Here is a 26,839-nt window from a genome sequence, read left to right as displayed (position 1 = left end):
AAAGAAGACAATGCTTTCCTATTGCCACTTGTTGGACAGAGAGCCCGTTTTCAGAAAACACTTGTATGGCTGTGCAGTAAATCTTTGCCACTAAAATGGAAATCTAATATGACATTATCATGAGTTTATTCAAATATTCGATGCAGGTGCCTGCAAATCATGTAACTACCTTACACTGTTACTGACTGTACGATAATTGTGTACACAAGTGATGTTCACAAATGCAGCACAGTTGATTAGAAAATGAGACTTATGAGATGAGATGCTTCCTAACTGCAGTCAAGTGGCTGAACAGAAGTTTAGCTTCAGGAAAAGGTATGCATTGTTCCAAGCCTATGGAAAGGTTAATTGACATGGAACATGCTGGGGGCTCTGAGGAATGCTACAGCAGTGACACAAGCCCTTTCCACTCACTTGAACAGTGCCCAGCCACTAGTTTAAAGGTAAGCCTCAAAGGCAGGCTGAGAAGAGATGCCCTCTTCTCCAGTCTCCTTCCTTATTGAGTTCTGTTTAATGTCCCTTTCTTGGGATAATACCATAAACACCTTTTTTGGGAGGGGCAGATATTTTAAAAGCTTGATAATCCATCATTGAGGAGGTTATCCATCATCCAGCACAGAAATGGAGTAGCCAGCAATCCTGGCTTAGATTAAGGGCCTGTGTCTGACCTGTCTCTGCAAGTCAAGTATCCTCAGTCCTGCAGAACCACAGTCCAGAATGGGGAGTGGACAGTTCTTAAACTATTTCTGATTTCCATGAAATCACCACCTCTTCCAGCTCTTAAACTGCTGTTGACATTTTTTAAATAAATACAGGAAGACTGCAAGGCAATTCAGGCTAAAACTAAAATGAAATTGTCAATTTTCACCCCTTTCCTCAGTACAAGATCTGCTTACATAGCAAAAGGCAACAACAAACCCAATACACTACAACTGCATGAAGAATTACAACTGTAAGGGCAAAGAGCTTTGCTCTCCTCACTGAGAGGCCTTGCTGAGCTGCCTGATCCCATCTGCAGAAACTTGATGGGGCAGGTCCATCAGGCTCTATCAGTGCATAGGACCTAGCTCATATCATAATAGTTCCCCTGTGCTCCAGCAGGAAGCTGTGACTTGGTTACAGCATCAGAGCCATTCTCCAATCTACCCATTTGTCCTTGCCAGTACATCAGATTCAGGAAAATACTTAGACCCATTCACTTTGCCTATTCCTGTACATGTAGTATGATGATCTAGGTTCTCAGCACACACGTATGCTGTTTGCCAAATCATGGCTGAATTCCAGAATCAAGTCTGTAAAAATAATCGGGAAATGTTCTATCAAGATTTCCAAGACCCACCTTAACTCTGTCCCAAGCCACTGGTCTCTCTCTTCCTGCTACAGAAGCATTCCCACTCAGGCTCCAGGCATGATGGATAGTTTCCCTCTCCCTTATCTCATCCTTACAACACTAATGTATAAGAGGGGCTTGCAGGGGAGGGAAGAAGATGCCTGTAGTGCCTGTAAAGTTGAAGATAACATTTAAGCTTTGTTACACCAACAAGGCTGTGTTAAGCTCCCACGACCTTGAGTGAGAGCTGCAGTTGGGTTCCTCTCCTAAAGACTCTAATATAGTGAAAAATTGTTTCAATACAAAATGTGATATTGGGACACTGTTCATGCATATATTGAGCTTAAGTCAAATATTCTGTGTCCTCAAATCCAACTGATTAATAATGAGAACTAGAAATTCTGTCTTTAATGTGTTTAGGAAAACTGATGGATTTAATTTTTTTATCAGCCAAAAGTAAGAAAATGTAATCTTTCTTAAAGTATCTAATACAACAATGCAGAATAATTAGTTTCTATGAAAACAGGCATAATGGGACAGAATAATAAATCACTTTCTGTTTTGTATCTGTCAGTCGGATGGAGCAGAGATTTACTATATAGTATAGTGTATGATGCTGTAGGAAATACAAGGCAAAAGAAGAAATCTATAAGGGGATAAAGTATTTCCTGCTGTGCATTATAAAGGAGCATTTCATCTCATGACAAAGCTTCAGGGATAGGTCCAACAAATTATCAGGCAAAAAGCAGCCTCCTTTAGGATTACAACTTGCCAAAATATGTTGGCTCCAGTGGCAGTAAACCCATTTACTTCAATATACCTGTGCACTTATGAAGACCTATTCCCTTTTCCTCCATCTTTTTTGGTGCCTCAGACACACCAGTGAATAAAAAGGGGCTGTTCAATGCCCTTGTCACTTAGGCAGTGTAATCCACATTTTCCATCTGGATAAGCCAAGGCACAGTGAGATATACTGGCATGGCCAAGGCCATGTGACAGGTAGCTAGCTGCCTGAGCCTGGATCAGAATCAAGTTTACTTCCAACAGACTTAACCCAAAGCCCTCTTAATTAAATTGCAAGGAATAACTCACAAATCTCAGGAGGAAGGAGGATTCTCCAGCTGCTACAGTTCTGTTTTACTTGTTGTAAGTAGTAGTGCTCCTTACTTTTCTTCTAGGAAAGGAACCAGAATGAAAGCAAGAGGGTTGAAATCTTGACTCTTCTCCAGATACATTTGTGAGGTGTCCAAAACAGGCTTGTAGCTGGGCATTATCATCCTACTTTTATTGTCTGCTACTGGAACATCATCTCTGTGCTGGGACTTGACTCCAAAGGCATTATTTACTCTGACTCCTTTTACTGCAGATGAGTTCATTCTGATTTAACTTGTCAAACCGAAACAGAATCTGTTACTGTGGGTTTAGTCAATACTCGCACAAAGAGTATTTTTATTTGATCCTGGATTCCGCTCCCCTTCTTGGGAATTCTTTTGAGACCAAAAAGATGGTGAGAAAGACAAGAAACTGGACAAGGAAAAGTAGATTTGATTAGGTCCTATTTGGAGGCATTCCCACAGAGACAGTGAACTGAAATACACTCGCACATAGAGGAAGCTGAGCTGTTTGATTCAAATGTATAAGTTTCCTTAGCTGATTTGACTCAATTCATATGGAAAGTCCAAGGGCCTATGTAATTCCTGCTGACTTCTCTGGAGCACAATCATGGTACATTTATCTTCTGCTGGCTGATGGAAAATGGTCTCCAGTTCTTCGTCCTTATAGTAGGGCATATGAGAACCCTGCCTTTCCACAAGTTGTCAACATGCAATATGCAGTTAGTAGTGATCCTCAGGAATAATAACAGTTACATGTTTTCTTTTAGACCACAGTTCTTCCACAGATGTTTTTTTTTTTTAGAAACAAATAAATGCAAGAAGGACTTTAGCTAGAACTGGTAGGAAATTTGCTCTGTAGTGAAGCACGACATTGTTTAGCAGTACATAGGAGCAACATACAACAGTTTAGAACAAGAAAGAAGAAATGAGCCACCTGACCAAAACCAAAGTGTGAATCTAAGTAGACAAATACAAACATTTGCAGCATATCTAGGTAATCACTGTCGTAAGAATGATTACAGATCACCCTCTACAGATCCAGCCTGGCTTCTATTCAGTACAGGGTCACTTAAGCCTATGCCTAATCCTGCATTATATCACCCAATTTCACCATAATTTACTTTTCCCCCCCTGCAGTCCTGGTAAACCATGGCCCAAACCTTTCCCATTTGCAAGGTCATCTGGGATTTACAGTTTAAAGGGATATAATCATTACAAACAGCAGTAGTTAAAAAACACGGACAACAACAACATATTGCCTTAGAAAATAATTATAGCAATCTGATAATAAGACCTCTGTAAAAAAAATTGCTTTTAAATGCCAGAAAAAAACTAGAAGAACGGAAACTCCGATGATCACACCACCTGGAAACAAATACCATCTCCAGGTCAGTATACAACACCTCCCTCTACTGGATAAAACCCAGACAGAAAAATCGTGTGTCAAGGGGGCTGTACATTTGGACTTTGTGCTTCTGTAACAGCAGGCCTGAGTTTCATCTGTGCTGCCCCTCTGCCATTCCTGGTATGGAGTCTGTTCACAGCTTTGAAGTGCAAAACATGGTAGAGATTTACTAGTTTATATTACAGATGTCCTGTGTGAAACTTAGTTGTTGGGACAGGCTTTTCAGAATACCTCTTCCCTTTGAGGAACTCAATTTAGTTTCTAACTCCCAATGGGGGATACTTCTGGCCCAGACTTGGACTTGTTTACCCTTTAAGCTGTTCCCAATGCTTGATAGCTCTTCTCAAGCTGTCAAAATCAGTGTCACAGGAAAATTACCACATAACATACATGACAAGTCACACCTACACTACACAAAAGGCAAACTTATGCAGTGATGTGTCAAATGGATCATATTCATGTATCACCCAACACGTACAGTTCATAAGAACTGACATCTCTTAGGCAGCCAAAGGAACTTATAAATTACAGAGCATGCAGGCTGCAGAACTGACAGGCTGTAACAGTGGCTAGCCCATGCTCAGGACAAAAAAACAGTATCTGCCCTCCTCCACAAAAATCTATATATGCACATATAGAGATGGACTCTCACTTTAGACTGTGCCAGGTTATAAACATCCCAGAAAATATATTCAGGCTTCTATATCTGCAGGTTGTCCCTCCCTCCACCAATCTCTGGATAACCACCTGCTCTGCTGTCTCTAAGCAATTCCCCCAATGAATGGAACTGCTAGAAGAGGTAGACAGGCAGGCTGCTTGGGTCAATGGCTGCTGAAGGTACAAGCCTGGAACTTTAGAGTGCTAGATGAAACTCTCTGCCACTAACTGTGTGTTCTTTGGTACAAGTAAGCTAGTCTCTCCGTGTCTCAATTCTCAGTCTGTCAAATGATACAGTAAAAGTATCCTGCCAAAAGAAGTATCACAAGAACAAGTATGTTAAACAATGTAAGCACTCATATATTCTAACCTGCTCCTCACTCAGGTACCTTAAACAGCCCAATAAAGGCTTTACAGAGCATCTGATAAAATCAGTAAATAGATGTCCATGGACTTCAGCAGGCAGTGTTTAACACCCTGAGAGAGAACGAGTAATGCCTTCATTGCCCATATGCTCAAGAGATGTTTATTGTTAGACTTCACTTTGGTCTTCCCAAAATACACCTTAAAATGTAAGAAGAATCTCAGCGACTGACAACTATCAACCTAGAAATAGGCAGTTATAACAAGAAAATAAATTAATAAGTTGGAAGCAGTAAACCAAGGAAAGACAATACTCAGCTGGGACAACAAGGTCTGAGTTCAGTTCTCAGCTCATTCACATATTTTCTGCATAATCCTACATGAGACATTTAGCTTCAGTATGCATCAGCTATTCATCTGCAAATCGAGGATGAATAATCATTCATTTGCCCTTGCTCCCTATTCAAAGTACAAGCTCTCGGGGGTTGAGGCTTCCACTTACTGTTGACAACTCTACATTAGCCATGAAACGTTTCTCTGAATTGCAGAAAATCTGAATTATAGTTGCAGAATATGTTTTTACAGTGTAGCCTGGGTCCAGAATAGCTACATATACTGAGCATAGCCAATAAGCTCTACCAGACCCTGTCACAGGCACAGTAGTTCAAGCATAGTATTGTATTAAGGAAGCAAGATCACTTGAGCAGCAGATTGTCCCATATATTTGCACAGATCTGTGCCCTGCTAAATGAGATTCCCTTGATATAGATGTACTTGAGAGAGCAGTGCAGCAATGCTGGAGCCAGTCCTGTGAATGTCAGCTCATATCTGGAAGCAATGATATTACTTCAGAATTTCAAGTGTCTGGAGCATTCTAGCCTTCTGTTCCTCCTGATGAGGGGCATGTGATTACCTATCTGTAGGGTGCAAGCCCTCAGCCCAGCCAGGATGTTCAGGAAATGCCAAAGTAAAGGTAACAATGACTATAGAGAAACTTGCCACACACAGGGTTAACCCCAGTCTCAGGATGGTAAGGAGTCAGACAGCACCCAAATATTCTATTCCCACTCACTTTGTCTCCAAAAGACTATTTCCAGATCCCTCTCCTCTGACAGGATGAGGCAGCAGAGCTCAAGTAAGATGTATTTGTTAAAGACCATATAGAATCAAGGAGCCACATCTGCAAAGTGGATTCAAGAAGATTAGGCCCATCTATTTCCTAAAGATGGGCTGCATGAAAAGCAAGCGAAGCTTGAAAAACATCCTGTGTGAATGCAGGGTTGATCATGAGCATCAAGCCATTTCTATTTCACTACCACAGGAGATGCAAGAACAAAGAAATGTCTCCTGTGGGTGGGTTTAATTTTTTAACAAGTTACCATGTTGCTCTTGTTCCAAATTTTGGATGTTTATCTTTGTAATGTCTACTGCAAACACTGTAATTTTCCAGCAGCCAGGTACATTGAAGGCAAAAGTACTAATAATGTGACATCATTATTTTTGTTCCATAGCAACATCCCCCCACACCCCTTACACAACAGATTATAAGTCTGTAAAACTGTGCATTTTACAGCACTATAAAACTCCTCCAGCTGTTATAAATATATCGTTTTAAGCACTTGCATTTAAAAAAAAAACACCACAAAACCAGAAATACCATGGAAGAGTTCAATGCTTTTTCTTCTCTGCATTCAATTGCATTAACTTTTTCCCTGCTGGTCTGCCAGATTCACTACTGGCTGGCAGATTTCCACAGAAACCAGGGGAACATTCAGGATGCATGCAGGCTGTTTGTTGGTACAAAAGCATCTATTTTACCGTGAGAGATGTCCACTAGGGATGAAGTTTTACTAAAAGGATGCATCTTGCTTGTTTGCCAATATGGCAGGTGCATGTTATCTACTTGGATCCAGGGCCATTGGCAATGGATTTGTAGAGATGGAATCTCTCTTGGTGTTGTAAGACAGGACAATACAGTCACTGGTACAGCTGCTTCCTAATTTCTGACAAAGGGGGACTGGTGCTGTGGGTGTTGGTTATAACTCCACCTCACACGCCATTAAACTTCTCAGCAAAACACCTAATTCCAATGGGATTCTTTCATTTAGTCAATTGTTAGGGTAGCTGTAGGTGGGGCAAGCCTTCACAAAGCAGGAGGGTAAGGGCAGAAGAAGAGGGGGGCTATACAGTCACACAGCTCCAGGCCTCCTCTAAGTAGTGCACAGGCACTACAAAGGCAGGGAGTGGGAGAGCCTGCCTTGAGACAGTGTCGTCACTTTGGCAATCCCTTTTTTTTCAGTGAAGCTTGTCTTAAAAGAGCTCTTAATTTCTGCTCTGGGAGTGTTGGCTCAAGCAGTGTCTGTAAATGAATTTAATACATGGTATATGAAACAAGTTTTGCCACCATTCTTGAATCTGGGAAAGACACTAAGTCCAAGAGGCATCCATGAAGCCTCTTTTCTGAGTGTTTAAAACCATGATGACAGTGTGTTGTGTAATGACAGGATAATTGTTTGGTTTAGTGATCATTATAAACTATTCTATACTATCCAGATGCCACTTATTATAAACCATTGCCCAGAAAAGTTGTAGATGCCTTCTCCCTGTAAGTGTTCAAGGCCCAGGCTGGATGGAGCTTTGAGCAATCTGGTCTGGTGGAAGGTGTCCCTGTCCATGGCAGGGTAGTTGGATTATCTTTAAGGCCCCTTCCAACTCAAGCCACCCTATGATTCTATTGATTATGCATCTCTGTGTGATTTATAGCACTTAAAATACTCCCTCCTTTCCTCTCCATTCTCCTGCCATGGGGGCAGCTAAGTGGATCAAAAGTCCATAGGCTATAAACAATCCAATTGACAATAACAACTTTGGAAATGAATTAGTCCCTACACAATTTCTTTGATGATTCCCTATTGATCCTTTCAAGGCACAAAGAAATTGAAAAACACAAAGCAGTTAGGCTTGTGAAGAAATGGAAGTGCAGGAAAAGTGAGTAAGTAAAAAGAAGGAATGCTGCTGAAGGGCTTTCATTTCAAGTTCAGACTTTGCCATCTAGATACTGTGCTAACATACCAGGGTGCCAACAGTACATTGCTGAGTCAGGACAACAGGCAACTGGAGCTTGCTGGTGCTTGGGCTGCAGTCTAATGGCAGGTTGAAGCCCTACCATGGGCAATGTCCTCTGGTAGATTCATCAGAGCAGCTGATGGAGGCACAGCTCATCCTTACAGCAGCCCACTGTGACACTGCCTCAAATCCCAAGAGAAAGAAAAGGCTAAGGCTATCCATCACAACTGCAGTTTTATCCAGCCACTCATTCTCTGGCAGCTGTACTGATGCTTTCATTTGTGCATGCAGCTAATGTTCTAGATGCTTATCTACAGTTTACCCAAAGTGCACTTACTCCATGACCAAATAATGCCTCCTACTTCCTGCTTACAGTTTTACCCCACTCCTCCAGAAAAAGCATCAGGCACCATTATAGAGACAGTACAGTATTGACACCAAGAATTTTCATGCATTTATACCTGAAATTACAGCAATTTTCTCTGTAGAACCTGGGTTTTCAGCTGCAGGATATAAGTAGATGTCAGCATGTCATAAGCACCCTGCTATTCACACACTGCTAAACAGTATGAGGTGTCCCAGCAGAATGAGAAGGGGATCACAGTACAGAATAAGCATATAATCATTGGAATAGGTGGTGCTTGCCTGACTCCTATTTGGAAATACCTGAAGAGAAAGGATTTGGCTCATTTACATACTTGAAATATCACAGAAATGTTCTGAGGCTGTTGAGGAAACCACTAAGACATTAACAGGGAGCCAGAATATTTCCTTATCCACTTTAATCTTTATCTAAGAGTTTATGAGGAGATAGTCACTGGAATTTCTATCTGTTCCTTCAGCAAATGGTCAAGAGATAACTGTAGAGGGGAAGGGAGGTAAACCTGCCCCTTGGCCATTTTTTGCAGGTTACTAAAGCACTAGATAGAAATCAAAAAATGCAAAGAAATAAGGCAGGGGAGAAGTCCTTGGAAGAGCCCTTTCTCCACCTTATGTTGCCATGTGCATGATGGGGCCTGGACTCTCACGAGCTAGTTCTTCTCTGCAGGTATGCCTACAGTGCAATCAGGAATGGGATTGCAGCACATACTGCCATCCTTCAGCTAGTTCCAATTTAGACAACATACACAGCAAAAGCAGTGCAGGCATAGAGCACAAACTGGCTTTATCCTATGCAGAACCTCCTTAATTTTTAAAGATGGAAGCCTCCTGTGTAAAAACCACATTGTATCCCCATTTTGACTGCTATCTGGTTGAAGATGGCTTGGTTACACCTATACATCACTGTCAAAAGGTAAGGAAACAATTCTGGATGGAACCTATATGTTCACAGGCATACACTGAAAAACAAAGATAAAAGCCTGTAATCATTCTCACTTGACCTTCCAGGATGTTCCACCATGGTATGTCAATATATACATATTGTCTCATTTTGAACATAGCTTATAGCTCCCAATCATCCTTACATTCAGGATGAACATCTCCTCACATGGGTTTCCTTGACAGCTCTTAGTGAAACCTTTATTCCTCTCTAGTACACCTGATCAAGACTGGTCCTGATTTTTCATGTTCCTTTCCATTCAAAATCAACTTTTCTCTTTTTCAAGCTTTTTCTGCCACAAGACACAGGCATGACAATCAAGGAACCCAAACTATGAGCACCTGACAGAAGATTTTTCCTGAAATACAGAACTACTTTATAGCAATCAATAAAGCACTACAGTAAACCCAAGTCTGCAGTGGAAATTCCCCCAGCTAAAACTGAGCTTACCATCAGCTAAGATGCCATTACTAGAGAACTTAAAAGTATGTATCAGAGAAGAAAGTATTCAGTTATCATTATAGTAATTGCATCAGTCTCTGGTTGCATTTGAAAACCCCAATCTGCTAAATATTCTGTCTATTCGCTGTTTACCTCTCCTTTCCCAGGAATTAAAGTAAGAGAAATGACAACAAATGTTTTTTCAATTCTGCAGGATAAATGTAACTGGAAAATCTGCCTGTTGAGTAGATACAATACTTCCCAACAAAGTAAGCTGATGCCATCAAATGGGAAGAAGCTTTGAAGGGAAGAGTCCCGAGCATAGAAGAGTCGTCAAATTTATTCAGCTGGGCTACTTAGAACAATACCAGAGCTATAAAGAAGTCTCCAGAAACAGCACAATTGAAACCCTGTTGGTTTGAACTCAGTGGAAGGGAAATTTCCCTTGAATCATTTCATAATGTATCGGGGCACATCAGAAGCAAAGGAAACGGTCTGGCAGAATTGCATTAATTTTCATGAACCCAGCAGCCCTGGAAAATCATGAAAACTGCAACATAATGAAAGCCTGGAAGGGAAAAACCTGCCCTCTTCTTCACTGCTGGAGAATCTGAATGCGGATTCCATCAAAGGAGAGAGTCTGAGAAACCACAGCAGGAATAAAAATTAACCCTTTGGCTCATGAGACTGCAGGGTTGAGGAGTCACCATTCTCCTAGTTACTAGTCTGCCAAAAGAGATAAACTCCTATATGAGGGCTGGCCATCTCTATGCGATTAGACTTTAACACTCTGCATGACACAATGAACTGCTGCCAGCAGGAATTAAGGAAGACATTTTCTTCTGTCTTCACAGTATTCATCTTCTGCCCTCATTTCAGGGTCTGTCTCATGATTTTAGTGGGAATAGGATGCATGTGTTGGATTGATAATGTCCTAGATGGAGGAATGATGCTCCCAACAAAACAAACCAAAAAATACACTTCCTTGATCTTATGTGAAGCAACAAAATCAACCCCATGTGCAAACTCCTGCCACATTGTGTAAATGGGCTTATCCTTTCAGATATTTCCATATCACATATTTTATTCAAGAGCTGCACCCCTAAACACATAAAGCAGGAATTGTCTACATATTACTATTATTGCTACTGCACAGAGTAGTAACTTAAATTCTGAAAACTACCTTAACACATTGGGGTTCTATATCAACTACTTCATGCCCAATTTGTGCTACTGTATTGTGATGAAAAAAGTTACACCACTGAATGTAAGCATAGATTACATTCTGTAGGGCCTACAAACGTACCTTGGTTTCATGCCTGCCTGTGCTGGTTGTGAAGCAGCCAGCAATTAGCTTAACAGCAGTTGCTCTTCCGGGAGCTTTGCTGACATCATCTCCAATGACAGGGAACAAACAAAGATCTTTTTGCAGGATAGAAAGCATAACATGCATTGAGGTTGTTGTTGTTAAACAAAAATAACCAAGCTAATTTCAGCTTCATTTAAAAGCATGGGAAATAATCACTGCTCAGTGAATGGGAAAAGGACAAAAATCAGTACAGAGAGAAATAATTTGCAGGGTCGTGAGAGACTTCTACAAGCAATGAGTACTGAAACTATTTTTAATATTCTTCAACAGTGCCCTTTAAATGTCTTCTGCTCCCTAGTACAAGGTTTTAGGAATCTTTCAATTTAAAGCATTTCTAGATATGAATATTTTTTTCCATTTTCTCCCCTTCATTTCTTATATAATAAACATTACAGTCAAATAACATTATTTATAAAACCTTGTTTGATCAAATTACTTATTCTCCTCAAAAACCTTTAGTCCCCTTGGAAGCCCATGCAGAATGGCAGATTATCACTGAGCTAGATGCTGTACATTTACATAGGAAGAGACTTCCCCGATTTAACCAGCATAATAAAAATATTGCAGATCTGCAAGGTAGACAAAGAAATTAACAGCCTTGCTCCAGCTTGCCTAGAGTGCCAATAAGGGAGAAGGGATTGTAGACATAGTCACTGAACCACTGTCCAATACCTTAACCACAAAACCCAATGTTTTTAAGAGACTTTGATCTTAATCACACTGGAACAAGCCCAGAACTACTTTACTGTCTCAGTGCAGCATCCCTAGGGAAACCACTATAACCCTAAAGATCATTTTGCTCAGAATGATCAACATCTTGCTGACCACAGCCTACCTCATTCATTTTCCTCCTGCTCATGGCATTTCCCATATGCTGACCTCCAGAACAGCTTTCTCAGGAGCAGAGTCCTGGGATTTCTCAGGGCACCTGCATTTCAAACACAAACACTGCTCACAAACAGGTACTGGGCCCTGAGCTCTGGGTGCCTAACATGGCCTCCTTCAATATCCCACCTGCTCCACGAGGTAAGGGCTAGACTCAAACCCTCCCGCAGTACAAAACAGAGCATGGCCTGGGCCGTTTGAGCTACAGGAACACCCTGTGTGATTATTTTCCCATTTCCAGGAGAGGAGCAGCTAACCTTCATGGGGGCAAGCTGGTCTCATTTCTTTCCTCAGAGAGACTTCTGACCCTTGTCCCTTCAAAGGCCCTGACCAAGGCCCCCCAGCCGAGGCCCTGCTTCCTGCCACGCACCCAAGCCATGCAAGGACACAAGGCTGCCGCCCAAAGCCCGCCCTTCCCCTCTCCATCTGCCCTGGACTTTCTTCCTCCCAACGCTGCCGAAAAACTCACACGAACCCGAGCAGCTCCCATTCTGTCACAGGTATTTCCACGATCTCTGTTCTCTCCTCAGGTGGCTCCTGGGCAACTGCTCGCAGTTCACAGACCCCAGGCCTGCACACCTCACAGCCCCTTCCTGAGGGTTCTCCCGCTCCCCAAGCGGCTGCTCCCGTCATGGCCCTGGGGCTCCCTGAGGGGCCGTTCCCCTCACAGTGCCAGGGCTCTCAGTAGGAGAGGTGTCTGGGAATGCTTGCCCAGATAAATAACGTGGAATGCCCTGGCACAGGTGAAGCATGAGTGGTGTTGGGGGTTGAGTGAGTGGGCGGGAAGCCGAGGAGCGAAGAGAAAGCCCCTCAGGCGACACCAGGTGTGCAGTGTAAGTACTAAGTGCGGGGAGTGGGTGTTAGGGAGAAAATGACCATGTGTTTATGTAATCTTATGCAAATATATGTATATTTATGCAAATTTGTGTTAAGTAGATTCTACTGATGCTCTGGTTTCAAATATTGGTAGGTATATGCTAAAACATATATATACACACTTAAAACTCCCTCAAGCCACTATGACCCAGTCAATATGTTATTACACACACAGACAACGTGCTGTCTTTAATGAAAGACAGAAAACTAAAGTATCCCCAACAGTTTAAGATTTTAACATAGCTGTTAGGTGTATTTGATCCAGTATTCTGGCCAAATTCCAGTGAGTATAATTATACCTCATCTACCTACTCCAACTCACCTGCCAGCTTTACCTGGTAAAATGTTTTCCTGTTTTTTTCTGGTATGTGGTGTTAAATATCTAGTATTACCCCACATGGGTTAGCTGTTTCCAGTGTCTGGAATGTGCTAGTATGTGAGCTGGGAAAATTTCAAGGAATGTGTGTTACCTATCTCTGTGACTCAAAGGAAAATGGAAGGCTCAATTAGATGGCAATAATTTTGATTTGTGTGGTGAGTAGTCTCCTGCTTCAGTGTTGCCTTGTCAAAGTGCTTAAAGTTGTTTCTGATTTGCAGGGGACTTTATGTTCTAAGCCTAGAAATGTTTGTGAGATTGATTTGTATCTCTCTATATATAAAATAATGGCTGCATATATGAATGCCTGGAAAGTGACTCTGTAATGAAATAATCAATGGATGTTGTTAAGTTACTGAGTTAAGGTTGTGGCAAAATTAAGGTGGTTAAGGAAAAACTCTGAAATTATTATTGTGCTAAATACACATAGTGGAACTGATTCAAGCTTCCCTTCAGAGCTGAGACTTGATGGGTACCAATATTCAGAAAGAATCAGGAGCTGGATGTGGCAGAGGGCTACAAAAGACCTGTTCAAGTGTTGTTGAAGGTGACATCGGCAGAGCACAGCCACTTGTAAACTGAAGAGAACCTCTGTGTTGTCTCATCAAATGAAGTTGACATAAATTGTAAACAATACTGAGTTCAGGGATTTGATTTGATTCAGAGTTCCAGAGCAAATATTAAATAGCCCAGAAAGTAGAGTGTATGCCATGTTTTATATTCATAAGAGTGGTTTTCTATGTGCATTAATTTAGTCACATAATGAGTGACTAAAATATTCCTTTTCCCCAAAAGCACTTTAAAAAATTGCTGCTAAATTTCCAAATATTCCTATGTGCTCTCTAAAAGGAAATAAAAATGCAATTAAAGGGAATGCTAATTTCCTCAGGACTAGAACCCACAGGAGGATGGATCATAGCTCCATATCTGCTCACAGTCTGCTCGGAGGGTCTGGGCAAGTAAGCTGTCCATGCTTGTTTCCGTTTTTGTAAAATGGAGATGTCGTCTCTAACCTTTGTAAGGCATTTTAAGACTTAATGGCGAAAAGTGTTGTAAAAATGTTAGATACTATTACAGGTGTTCAGGATTTTAATTTAAAATTTAAAAGATAAGAGTTTAGACATTAGAAATTAAAGGTGTACTGATAACTTCAGATCCTGTCTCAAGCACTTGTTTTATTTTTCACAGTGGCTTGCAAGGCAAACTGTTCTCATGGTATGTCAGCAGTGGGAGAATCGGAGTGATGTTTTTCAACAAAAAAAAGGAAAATTAGTCTTTGTTTCTGTGAGTTTCTTTGCTGCTTTAAGGAGATACGCTTTGGGTTATTTTCCTTGGGAAACAATCCTAAATTAAACTTTTGTTCATTATAGATTTCTTCTACATACTTTCATTGTGTAAGACATTCTCCTGATTCAGGGTTTTTCACAACCAGCATCTTATTTAGTATTTTTAAAAATAACTATTTTCAGCTTTTGAACTTTTATACTCTGAACACATGTTTAAAGGAGCCAGAATCCACCTGCTTCATCTGAATTACACTTGGAGCTGAGAGCCAGAACCTCTGCAATTCCGGCTCTTTGGCCTGTTCTGTTGCGTTACCTCACAAATCAGAACAGCTACATCTTCAGCCTAACACACCAAAATATTTGGCATGGGCCCTGAAGAAAAGGAATAATCTCTATAAGTCTTTGGACTTACCTGCTTTCTGAAGTCATATCCCTTGTGGGGTAGAAGTAGAAAATTATCATGTCTACATAAATGCCTTGGCCTTGGCTTTGTGTATAACTTGCATCCAAAGTCCATTGCTGAGAACACAGCTTCAAGGTACACAGGGGTGGGGGCTCTGCCCGTTTCAGCTGCAGTAAGCACCTGCTGAGTTCTCTGGGTCATATTCTTCTTTGTCCTGGTAGAGTTCACTCCTTAATCTCCCAAACTCATTTTGTCTCTCTCTAAAATCTGACACGTCCCTACTCTACTGCAGAATGCACTGTGAAGACCTAGATAGAGAGGCTAATAATGCTCTTTATTTTACTCACCTCCCAGGAGTCTAGGAGAGTTACTGTCTGCACAGTGCCTTGGCAAGTGTAAAAGTGCTTCGCTTCATTATATGTTGATTTATGTGCAGGAAAACTGCACAAAATAATAAAGCATGCAATCTACTTAAAATGGTCTGTAGGCAGAAGAGAGAAACATCTTAAGTCTAACCTCAAAACATGGCACAAGTCATGTGAATGAACTAGAGTAAGGTGGGCTTCCCACCAAATCCAGCACAAATGGGAAAAGATCCTATATTTGGAAATAGCACAAGGCCCAAAGCGGGCTGCGTCTAGATGAGAATTCCCATGTGGAGACAAAGACACGAATTAAATTAGAACAATATTAGAGCTCTGGGCCAGATTCTCACTGCAGCAAAGTAAACCAGAGAAGCACCAGCAAATCACTGAAGTAGCACCAGCACAAGTGAGAGGAGGATCTATCCACAGGTAATAAGGGCAGCATCAGTGCCTGCTTAGGGTTTCATCCTGTGCTTTGTCCTAATTATGAGTGGATTAATGGCATGCTAAAATACAAAGCAGATTTATGAGCCATTGCCATCTCTCTCCGCATTGTCGTACAGCTGACTCAACAGTACTCTTACTCCTTGGCTAGAAGGTCAACTTAGGCTTTACTAAGCTAGGGCTGGGGCTCAGACTCAAAGACATGCTGCCTTACTGAATGCTACTGCTAGGATAAATGCTGAACTGAAGTCCCATCTGCTCTCTCCATGTCTTGTCCAGATGGATATTTAAGATCCAACAGCTCATCTCGCATAGAGGATAACCCTACATATATATAGCCAGCATTCTTCCTGCATTACAAAAGACTTGGACCAGGTTGTCTTTGAAGTCAGCAAAATTGCTTCCATGTTTTTTTGCAAAAACAGTATCTTTCCATACTGGAAAGACTGAACCTGGAATGGGAAAGAAGCAATGTGTAAAATGAAAGAAGCAATATTATGTGCTGATAATTGAAGAAAATGAGGAAAAACACTGTGGTGAGATTACTGTGTGCTATTGCTTGAAGAGTATTTACTGAATGTAGTAAACCTGTAACAGTGCATTGCCTTTTGGGGAAAGAAAATGTGATAATGCACAAAGCAGATGATAAGCCACAAGATTTCATGGATTCTTTTCTCAGTGTTGCCACTAATGGACTGTAGGCAAGTTCTTTCATTTCTCCGTGGCTCTGTTTCCTGACCTGTAAATAGCAATAGTAATAATTTGCTGGTTTTCAGGCTGACTGTGAAACTTGACCTGCCACTGTTAACAGTGTTTTACATTCTCAAGTGGGAAGAGGGATAGGTTCAGCTGCATCTTCACTTTGAGTAGCTGATTGCTAGAAAATAGAAGGATGTCTTGAGAAAGTTCACGTTACTTTCTTGTTTCTTACATATTTCCTCATTCCCTTTCCAAGGAAGCAGTTTTGTTCCAGACTTTTCATTCTACACTTGGCAAAAATTACAATCACTTTCTATTGAAACCTTATTGTCTAACTTTCCTCATCAACCTGTGCAGCTTTCTCCTCAGTAGCCATTTGTCTTTCAGAAAAATGCTGTGAATTTACTTTGCTCTCTGCCTTCATTGCAAGACTCTGGCACTAATCCATCTGAGAGGAGCTTGCACATGCTCCTCTGAGAAGAGGAGAGAATGCCAGTGGTCACTGCATTAGGACTTATTACCTTGGGGCCTGGATCCATTAGTTTAATTTCTCAGCCTCCACTAGAGAAGATGCTGGTTGCATAGGATTGACAGAATAACTTTTGCCCTGTATATAATTCATATATTGTCACAGAGAAACTTCAGGGTGATGACAATAAAGCAAATTGTGATAAAATTTTCTCAGTTCTTCTGTGCTGCTGGGATGCAGGTATAAAATCAGCAGGCAGGTAGAAGGGTGAAAGAGGCTCTTTATTTTTGTGGAATATCAAATTGATAGAATTATAACCATATCTATCCCAGTAATTTTTCTTCTGGGATCAAAGCTAACTCAAAATAAGCTGTTATTTTAGGGGCAACATGGGGAAGGTAGTTGTGGCAAGGTGTCCACAGCCCTCTGGATCCAACACCTGAAGTCTCACGTGTCTCTTGGCCCCTGATCAGGCTGATGAACTGCAGCAAGGCTGCTTCTCTTGGCATCGGCATCTCCCTGCTCACTGCCAAAGCTGGAGTTCTGTAAACAGATTTCATCCTGGCATATGTTATATTGCTATACAGGCAACACTGTTCTAACTGATTAATAACAAGCAGCTTGATAGGATTTGGGGAAGCACTGGAGTAATTAGTAAGATAAGACCAGGTTTCTTTGTGCTACACTTTCACGGATGACAAAAGCTTTCCTCCTGAAGAGTTTCACTGATAAATCTGTATATAATAATAGTAATATTAATAATAAAAGCTTTTTCTAAAATACAAGTTAAATATTCCATTAGGGAGTAAGCGGAAAGGAAGTGTTTGAGCCCTGGTGCTGATGGGAGGCCGGGAGAATGGAAGAGGTGAGAAAGGTATGTCAAAGCTGTGCTGCTAGGAAAGGACCTGCTTCTCTGCCTCTGCTGATAGCAAGGTGTGAGATTAAATCTCCTTACAGCTAGCATGCTCATCTTGGTAGGCACTTTGGCAGGGCTGACCATTCAATGCTTCTCGCCTGGGCTGTGTGTACATCCCCAGGGCACAACATGCTGATTTTCTATGGCAAGACAATGAGATGGGTTGTTGATCTAAACTGGGCCCTGCTCTGCCCTTCCATGGAGTTGCTCCCACTCACACTCATCCAGGGATCAACAGCATAACTTGCTCTATGGGGCAAGTTTCAGCTTCCACATAGCTGGCTGTTTAGCTGCTGGTGGCAGTGGGATCATAAATGCCGAATATTTCTTATTCATCTTCTCAGCAGGCATAGTTTCTGTTAGCTATAGTGAGAAATTACGAGTGTGGGTTTGACTCATACAGAATAAGTGACCAGGTATCAAAAATTAAAAAAAATAATAAAAATAAAGCATAAAAGGCTACAAATGTTGCCCAAGTGACAGCTGTTCATTTACTAAAAATATCTTTTAATATTGCTGGAACTTTTAAAATAATCTAATTTATATGGAATATTCCTCACTAATTGAAGCTGTCTCTTTTTTTATTAAATAGAAAGGTTACAAAAAAGGTATATTGATGTTTCGAGAGTGATTCCTCTCAGGAGTACATTGACTGTTATGAATAGGATTTTTCATGATGCAAGCCCCTAAATGCCAACAGTGATATGAGGAGACCTGCAGATTCTTGTAATTGTAAATGCAATAGGCAAGGCTTAGGGCTATAGCATCCTCTTTCTGGAGATCATTGTTGTAAAGCTTAAAGTGTTGTTTAGCCCTCGGTGTTCTCATTTATTTCCACAGCTTTTTCTGAAAGCAGAAGTTTGAAAAATGAAAGTCTTTCAAGAATAATCACTCTCTAAACACTTAATGCTGCTGTGACAGCACTGTCTATCACTCAAGATTTAACTTTGGAAATCCACATAACATAGAAAAAAAAAACCTTTTTCCAATTAGCCAAGACTGGAGGCAGATTAGTTCTCGAATGCAGCATTGAGAGATGCCAGGGTGTATATTAATGGACCACAGGAGCTGACTCCTGACTATAATTCTGACTGCATTGGGTGGGGCATAAAATGGAAACAGCAGCTTTCCTGCCTAGAGATGCAAGACTAGTTAATGTGAGCTACCCTTGGGTATATCTCATAGGTCTTGGTGATCTACAAACCTGTCAAGTACAAAATATGTCATTCTCATTCTTTTATATAGATGGGGAACTTGAGGTGTGGAGAGGTTAATAGATTGCCCAAGGTCATCCTGTTCTTTTGGCAGACCTAAGAATAGCACCCATGCCTTCTGTCTCTAGTCTGATGGACACGTGCACACATTCAAGTCCTAGCCACAAAGTCTGTTGAACCAACTTTTTCCCTTTTTTGATCTTTGGGACCTGATTGGCATGTGCTTTGGTAATCACTGGTGTAGCAAAACAGTCTTTACAATCTTTTATGGCATAATTCTCTTCATGAGGGCAAAGAGATGATTCTCCCCAGGCAGCAAGATTTTGATGTTTGAATCCATGGTGGAGCAAGCCTTGTAGCAATTCTTGCACCAAGAGTTTAGCACTGCTCTTTTCAGATCTGTACCACAGACTTCTGTCACTGGAGCTAACAGGGCACATTGTTATACTGCTGTGTGTCATAAAATGCTGACATTAAAGGCTGCAGAACAAAGAAATAAGCAGATGCAAACTGGCAGGAAGTTTTAGAGTCCTGGCTGACAGTAGATGATGCAGGAGGGATGGGTTCAGTTTCAGGTCTGTATTGTAATTCCCTTGCTCTCAATAAGTTCTCTTTCTTCTTGAGCTTTTCACTCTCCCCCAGCTTTTCTCCTGATCTCTTTTTCACTCATTCCATCAAATAACATCAAAACATACACATTTCCATCAGTTTCAACTCACTTTTCCAAATTTCCATCTCCCATCCATTTAGTCTGTAGTTGCCCTGGGCTTTCCTTCCCTCGGAGCCTTCTTTTGATCCTACAAACCTCATCTTCTGCCATCTACTTGGCTCATAACCAGACTCCTTCTTTCTACACTCCCAGCCAGTCCCAGGATTCTTCTCCCACCCTCTTTGTGCCTTTTTAGCTCCCCATTCTAACTCTGGTCCTTCTTATTACCTTACTACATTTTTCCCTGGAGGTGGCAAAGACATTCCCATTCACAGTGTCATATGTGAGGAAGAGCTGAGCAACCTTAACTGTAGGCATTGCTACCAGTAATACATACTTGTATTTTATTTAGGCATACAATATTATTTTAGAAGAATCAGATCTAAAGATGACAGGGCATTAAATGACCAAAACAATTAAATCTGAGAACAAGAAAACGGAAGATGGATTGAATAAGAGGCAAATGCTGTAGGAGAAAAAAACCCAGACAACAAGGGCAATAAACAAACCACAGCATGACATAGGCAGACTGAGTGCCACCCTTGGGCAGTCTTATCTGTACCCCTCAAAAGAACCATATTCTGGCCTCTTCCTATTGAACAGGCAGATATTACTTGGTTCCTTCCATATAATGCTTCTAATTGCTCTTTGTATTTGTGACTGCTGTTTTGGGATTTTGGAGGGTTATTTTTTATGTCAGTGTCTTGTGGTGGAGGGACAGGAAAAATGAGATGTGGTCTGACCAAAGGACTAGGTTCTGGGAACTCTCTTATTCTAACCCAGCTCTGAAACAGACTCTCACTGCACCTCAGACTAATCACCTAGTGTTGATGTCTTCAGCTTCTTCAGTTTTCTAAGACAGAGATAGCAGTACTGACCAAACCACTGCAGCAGGATATTGCACCAGTTCTCATTCGTGTTAAGTAGGATGATACTACAGCTTTGGCTTCTTCTGCTGATTTTGATAGGAAAGGTAGTTAGTTATATTTTGCACCTCTGCTTGCTTCCAAGAAGCTATTGAACTGCTGAGCATAGATGGACCTGCAGCCCTTGTACCTACTGTGTTGCCTTTATTAGGACTACTACATAAGAGCCTTGGTGACCAGACGAAAAATAGGGAACAGCTGAAAGGGCTCCAGGGAAAGGAAACATCATGGAGAAGATAATAGCAAAGCATAGATTCTAGCTTTCATATGTCTCAAGCTACTGTTGTAAATACCTGGCCAGATTCCTGGGGTCTCTGAAGCCTGTTTTTCTTAGGAATGCAAGAACAAGGATTGAATTAAAAGCTGACTGTCAATGGGAGAATATAAGCCACCAGGCCATTGATACTTTGGGTCTTCTTTAGTTTTGACTGAAGTCGTAACCACACTTATAAAAGATGTGGGTTTTGCACTTTGGATAGTCCACTGATTAGGTATAAATAACATAAACTGTGCACGTGCTGCTTAATTGGAGAGACCAACTCGAACTGCACAGGAGCTGTTCAGTCTGTGTGCTTTCCTGTAGCAAATACCAGTAAGGATACCAGATCAAAGAGGATTTTTTGGTGTGAACACTGATTACTGCAGACTGAATTACAATATATGGGCCACATAAAACTGCCATATTAAGCCACCCAAACAGTACAGTTTTCACTAAATTGTTTGCAGGTGGGTCTGGTTAGAGTGGACAGAAACATCCAGGTGTTTTTACTCCTCTCTGAGATGAGGAAACCCACTTTTAAATAATTTATTCTACGTATTTAGAAGTACTTACACTGGCTTTTAGTGTTGCAGTTTCTCACACCACCTGCCTAACATTTGCCTGTTTATTTGTGCTTCAAGTTACTACTTTAGATTTAATTGCAACAGTCAGGCTGTGGACAGAGTACAGGGGCAGGAATTGAGGTATATTCAGATTAGGTGTCACTAGAACAGAGTCTCCTCCCCAGTACCAGGAATGCTCACAGAAGTAACCAATTAATGCTCCTGCATTCTCAGGGAGAATGAAAGAAAAGCACAATTACTAAGAAGAGAAACTCCAATAAATACTACTGGAATAAAAGTATAGTTTAAGGTTAGGTCAGAACATAAGCAGTTGTGCAGTGTGGATCCTCTTAACCACTGAACATTTTTTAGCAGATATTATGCATGTCAAAGTTGTCAGCTGATTATAAGTACTGTCTTCTTTTACATAAGAAAACTGCTGTCCAAAGCTAATACGTTCAATTAATCACTAAATAAGTCCCAGTTAGAGATAGTGAGTGTAGAGGTTTTGGCTTAGACATAAGTATTCCTGCTTTGGGGCAGGGCAGTGTGCTTGGGGCTCTCTCAAGGTTTTTTTCCAGTGTTGCTTTCCAAGACTCAGTGATGTCAGTGACTTCACAATGGGAACTTTCTTCAGTTTTTACAACTGCATAATATTATTTACATTTCCTGGGGGTCTAGTAAGAAGCTAAATGTAATATCATCAAGCCTTGCTATACATAAAAAAAAATAGAGCTCTGAATTTCACCAGATTATGTTAAAAATGACAAATTTCAAGTCCTTCTGGTGTGCCTACTGAGTTCCAGAACTGTTAACTTCATATGGCTGCAAAGGAACCCTGAGAACAAGAAAATTCCTTTTTTCCCTAACAGAATCTCTAGGTACCTTGCAAAATATAGCAGAAACAGCTACCACTGTTTGTGCATAAAGCAAATCTGTTGAGATCCCTTAAGCAGGGTAGTAAAGAGGCATTAAGTTACTGTATCCAACAGCTACCAAGGGACTGTGAAGGTTTTGGTGCATCAGACATTCCTTCATAGTGAATGCAATGGTCCAAACACAGTGAGCTCTGCATGCCTGTGGAGCTGCTCTGAGCACTTGCCTGCACAGGTTGAAGGCAGGCTTTCTTAGCCAGGATTCCCCTATGAGGGCAGCCAGAACTGGAAAGGTTTGAACCCCAAAGCTGGAATATCTTGCCTGTCACAATAGCATTTTTTAACTCTGCCAGAAGAGTGACATGAGAGTGGCACTCCAGCTGAGCTCTTTCTCATGCCATTCTTCTGTGCCTGTGTTTTCTTTGGAGTTCCAAAGCCCTCTGTGTCCTCTTGCAGCACTACAGGTCTCTCTGGCTGCTTCCTGCCAAGCCTTGTCCCCTAGCCAGCTCCCAGAGGGCTGCCTCCATGCAGTCCCTGTTCCTGTAGGAAGCCCTTGACAAACTAATATAATAATTACCTAAGAGCAGATCATTTTTCAACAGTCCAAGACAGAATGAACAGTAAGAAGACCTGTTAATTACTGTTTAAGTGGATTTTTGTCAGGGAGTAGGAGAGAAGGAAACTGATTGAACTCAAACCATTCTATGATAATGGTCTTTTCCAATAAAATAATTCTATTATTCTAATTTGCAGACATGGGCCAGCTGTTGTCCATGGGCTATGCAATGTTCACAGAGCTCTGGAGTGAGATGCCTTCATGCCTGGAGACAACACCAAGGTGAGCTTTGTACCTTAACCTCAGCCTGCTGCATCCAGATAGACAATGTTGGGCTTTTTCTTAAAATGAGTATCCCAGCCCAGCTTTAGGCAGATCTCTTCATTCCTCTCCAGCACTGCTCCTTAGACAACTGCAGCGGAGCAGGGTGTAGCCTGTTCTTGTCAGCCACTCAGACATGCAGTTTTTGAAAAGTACAGTTAATCAATAAAAACACTGTAGCTAAGAACATGTGGAAAGATGTCATAACCCTTTTGGAGGGAACCTGTGGGAAATTTATTGATGCAAGAAAGATCAGTCTGTGAGAGATGGGAACTGACTAAAGTTGTCTTAAGGAGGGAGGTGATGATGACTAAATAAACAAGCTCCAAGCATGCACAATAGATGAAGGTGTCACTGGCTTTTCAATATTGCTGCTCAGTAACACCTGTTGGGATCAGGATCCCCTGAACTCGGCTCTGCAGGCTGTCCTTGCCCTGATGAATTTACAAGCTGAGGAATCAGGTTCATGCTGACTATGTTTAAAAAATGTGGACCTAATAAATTACCAGGTTCAAATAATTTGCATTCTAGTGGAGTAAGGGAGCTCCTAACGTGCTGGATGCTGCCGCTAAATTCTTCCTTGCTGCAGTATCAGTGATGAGCACAAGCCCAATCTGTTCATGCCATCTACAATATAATATTTGCATTTCTTGAGTGGCACCAGAATATTTTTTTCTCATCATCAAGCCTTTTAGCAACAGTTCTGCTAGTTCTCCCTAATGGCTCCTAACTGTGCTAATAAGCATATTGTGTGCAATGTGGCATGTCTGCCTTGGGATATTTTAGGGACATAGTAGACGAGGGGCAGTAGACCAGCCAGTATAAGTGTAATGTTTCGTGTTGCTAGCAATTTGTTCTTGTTAGTAGATGCCTCATGTTAACCCAGCTTAAAAAAATATAAAATAATTAAAAAATCAACCATGTAAGCATCACTTATTTAGTTTAGCTTCAATATTTGATAAAATTATGAGGACTGACTGTAGTCACTAGAACCATGGTTTCAAACCCCCATGGCAACATTCACTGAGTACAAACATAGCTGACTTACCCTCCTGTGAGAGGAGAGCTGAGCCCTGTATAGCCTATTATAAAAGACAGTTTGATGGAACAGGCTCAAATAGCAAGATTTATAAATAAAAGAAGATCAAGAGAACTGTACATAAAACAGCCTATACCAAACTAACCTAATTACTCTCTGTGGTGAGGTCAGTAAGAGAGCTGATAAAATGAATGTCTGTGACATTTCTATCTGTTTAAATCTTGGAAAGCCATTGATAAAAATCTCCTATCAAAGGGTTGAACTCTGGCTGTTGAAGCTACAAAAGAATGTCCCGTGCATTAAAACAGAGATGAGCAATGAGGAGGTCATTCTTGGGGCCACCAGGTTCTTACAGGGGAGGGTTGCTTGCAGAGAGCCTCAGCATAGTTTCCCAGATCCCCAGTGAATAAGAGCAAGGCTGCATGCAGAGTAATAGTGGGGTTTATGACACACGCATCAGAAATGTTGTTAACTTCAAAGAATCTGCCAGACAATTCCTTCGAAAAGCACAAAATGTGTCAGGGGAATGGGCTAGAAAATGGTTGATGGGAGGTAGCATGGAAAAATGTGAAATGAAACACTTGAAAATCCCAAGATCACACAGCTGGCTGTGTTCAGAGAAAGACATGGAGTGTTCTAGCACACTCTGGGACTTTGAGATCCTTGTTGGCAGGAACTAGAGCAAAGCAAGGAAAGAAGTAAACATTTATATGGATGTTCAACCATGATGTGAAGCCTAATGTTAGCCCTGTGTACAATCTTTCATACTCACTTTGGTTAAATAATTGAGCAAATTTGGACATAGACAGCAAAAGGGGCCATTTGCCCTTGATAAGAGGGTATGTGCAAACACCCATGTGCTGCTCGAGCCTGTGGCACCAGCTTTTCTCTTGCTGGTGGCTTATGCTGGCATATTTTACTTTGCAGCTGGGGGCAGAGGATAGGAACATGCACACAGCTCAGCTGACGTGCAGGGATTTGTTCAGTCTCCATAACCTTTAATTTGGAGTAGGAGTATGCATGCCCAGCATTGCACAGGAATGCCTGCCTCCTGAACAGCTCCATGCTTAGACAAGCCACAAACCTTAGTAGGATTTAGGAACAGATCAGTCGTTCTGATATATCAGCATCTCTGTAGAGCTGCCAGCTGAGACTGGGACATAGTGGACCTCCAGTTCATTTCCAGCTGGCTATAAAATCCTCTCAGATGGAAATGACTTTCATACCAAAATTAACCTGCACTGGTTTCAGACCAATATCTTAAAGGCGTGCAGATTTTCTGCTACCCTTTGAATCATCCAGTTGCCCAACAGGGAACTTTAATGCCAGTGCAGCATCTGCTGTAGAATATTTATATTCAGGGCTTCCTGTGTGAAGCTCTGGATGGATGTGATTACTGAAAATGTTGGAAAAAGGACAGTTTACTGCCTGGTTTTTATTTCCTGCTATTTTGTATTTCTATGCAAGGAGCTTATATGCCATGTTGTAAATGGCTGGTTTTCTTGTGTGATGTCTCTTTTTTTCCTCATTCTCTTAATGGGCTTCTCACTAAAACTGACGTTTCAGCAGCATTCTCGTTATTAGTTATGATGCCAGTAAATGGAGGTCTCAGTAGTGGCTGAAATTTAAATTGGGTTTGAAGAGCATTCAAATATTTCAGTGCTTTACTTTCATTCGGTGGCTCAGTTTGCACAGTGGATGATTTAGTTATTCACATTTTAGTTACTGTGTTGATGTTGTTTAGTAAAGACCTTGTTTTGCCTGGGACCTGACTATAGCTCTCAGCCAGTCTAATGTTGTTTACTGTAGCTAGCATGAAACTAATGTTTTGTTCTCTGGGTTCCTGTTTGATGTTATAAGCCGAGTCACACTAGCTAGTGCAGGAATCATTTCCATTTGCTTTATACTGCTTGCATGAAAAACAGCTAGCAGTGGAAAAGGACCTACTTCTGAGCATAAATGTTAGGGTTGCTTTGCTCTGCTTTAAGTTTGTAGGAGTATAGTATCTTGGGTAGGGCTTTACTTTTCATTCCAGAGTTATCCCAAACTATAACAATTTATTTGAAACAGGATATAAGAGACTTAGCAATCCAAACCTGAGTTGTGAAAGAATTCTGCAAAGTTTACACCTTTCCCTCGGACATCTTCAATCATCCTATGAAAAATCCTTGCTGGGAAGAAGTTTTGATTACCAAGGCTTATATGAGTCTTGGAAATATCTCCCAAAAAATAAGTTTAGCAGTAAATATTAGTCAGCATTGTCTAGCGGCACCAGAATTCTTAGGATATACTTCCAGATGTTGACAATAACTCTGGGCATTTATTTCATCTGTAAAATAAAGACATATTTAACCCAGGCCAACCTGGGAAAAGTTCCACTCAGACAGTGGCTTTGTCAGGCCGAGTTGGCTCCCGTCTATTCCACATCTGCCTTAGATGCATGCCCGGGGTTCCATCCAGCACCTAGCAGAACTGAGCCAGACAGCACAGCCAAGGTGTCAGCTAGGAGCTGCAGCAGGTTCCATTTCTCTGACTGGTGACCTGAGTGCAGGAGCAGGGTAGCTCCTCCTGGTGAGGAGGTGCCATCACAA

The sequence above is a fragment of the Apus apus genome, chromosome 9, assembly GCF_020740795.1.
Source record: "Apus apus isolate bApuApu2 chromosome 9, bApuApu2.pri.cur, whole genome shotgun sequence".
In the NCBI taxonomy this organism is placed as follows: domain Eukaryota; kingdom Metazoa; phylum Chordata; class Aves; order Apodiformes; family Apodidae; genus Apus; species Apus apus.
Note: the sequence above shows the minus strand (reverse complement) of the source record.